The sequence below is a fragment of the Bison bison genome, unplaced genomic scaffold (genome assembly GCF_000754665.1).
Source record: "Bison bison bison isolate TAMUID 2011002044 unplaced genomic scaffold, Bison_UMD1.0 scf7180017856364, whole genome shotgun sequence".
NCBI classification, from domain to species: Eukaryota; Metazoa; Chordata; class Mammalia; order Artiodactyla; family Bovidae; genus Bison; species Bison bison.
In genome coordinates, this window is record NW_011486937.1 from 3970 (window position 1) to 5930 (window position 1961).

Here is a 1961-nt window from a genome sequence, read left to right on the forward strand (position 1 = left end):
CCCAATTCTCAGGGATGGCAAGAGATTTCATCCATGTGTAAGACAACTCGGATTGCCTATCGAGTGTTAAAGGAAAGTCTGTAAATATAACACAGTGTAGTGGCCATGATGTAAAAAACTGTTCCTGGGCCTCTAGTGAATGCTATCAATTATGAGTTTTGGAAACAGAGCCGCCTTTGATTTTCTAGAAAGAAGAGATAGGTGGGCTGAAGGTATGATGTGACCTCAGCCATAGAGGGCTGTGCAGCTAGTTGCCCCAGGAATCCGTCCCCTTCCAGGGCCTCCCTGGTTGTTTTATAGATCTTTCCTTTCTCACTTTTGCTTGAGCCCTGTGAGTGTCAAGCAGATGTTTTGAGGTCCACTTGTCAGGTCTGAGAGAGGCCAGAGCAGAATATTCCTTAGCTCTACTCGGGGATTGCATCAGGGAGTTGGATCTAAGCTTCCTCATCTTGATGGAGGTACAGATGTCTTAGCATAATCCACTTCTTGTCCCTTTCTCTCCAATTTGTGAAAGATTTTCATGTCAAAGACTTATCAGGTCATTTCACTTCCTTGTTTGAACAGCTTTGTTGTTTTCCTCTGTCCACAACATGAGATTCAAAATTGCCAAATAAAAACTTTTGCACTGGAGCCTTAACCTATTGCTATTGTTACCTATTGCTATTGTTTAACTGTTGTTAAATTTTTATATTTTTACCTTTTCTCCACTATTTCCTGTAGAAGTCCTTGTGTCAACAGTTACATCAAATTGCTTAGACACACAGTGGAAGCCCATATATTTTTGTTGGATGAATAATCTTACCCTCTGAAAAGCAGGCAAAATCCCTCGGCATTGATGACTACTAGTGTGAGAATTAAGCCCTGTGAAGTGAGGATCCCAGGAGATTATTTATTCATGCAGAAGTAAAGAGCTAACTCACTAAATGTTCTCTTTGCCTTATTTTTTTAAACCTTTCCTGTCATTTCCCCCCTCAGCTCAGTTTATCACAAAATTATTTTTTTAATTTTTATTTTATATTGAAACATAGTTGGTTAATGATGTTGTGTTAGTTCAGGTATACAGCAAAGTGATTCAGTTATACAAATACATATATCTGTTCTTTTAAAAATTCTTTTCCCATATAGGTTATTACAGAATATTGAGTTTCCTGTGCTATACAGTAGGTCCTTGCTGGTTATCTATTTTAAATATAGCAGTGTGTACATGTTAATCCCAAACTCCCCGTCTATCCCTGCCTGCCACCCTTCTGCCCTGGTAATCATAAGTTCATTCTCTAAGTCTGTGAATCTGTTTCTGTTTTGTAAATAAGTTCATTTGTATAATTTAAAAAAATTTTCACATATAAGCAATATCATGTGATATTTATCTTTCTCTGTAAGACTTACTTCACTTACTACTATAATCTTCAGATTTATTCATGTTGCTTCAGATGGCATTGGTTCCTTCTTTTTAATGGCTGAGTAATATTCCATTGTATATGCATATCATATCTACTTTATCCATTCATCTGTTGATAGACATTTAGGTTGCTTCCATGTCTTGGTTATTGTAAGCAGCATTTTAATGAACATTGGTGTACATGTACCTTTTGAGCCATGTTTTTCTCAGGATATATGCCCAGAAGTGGAATTACTAGATCATATCAAGATTGCCGGGAGAAATATCAATAACCTCAGATATACAGATGATGCCACCCTTATGGCAGAAAGCGAAGAGGAACTAAAAAGCCTCTTGATGAAAGTGAAAGAGGAGAGTGAAAAAATTGGCTTAAAGCTCAACATTCAGAAAACGAAGATCATGGCATCTGGTCCCATCACTTCATGGGAAATAGATGGGAAAACAGTGGAAACAGCGTCAGACTTTATTTTTCTGGGCTCCAAAATCACTGCAGATGGTGATTGCAGCCATGAAATTAAAAAGATGCTTACCCTTGGAAGGAAAGTTATGACCACCCTAGATA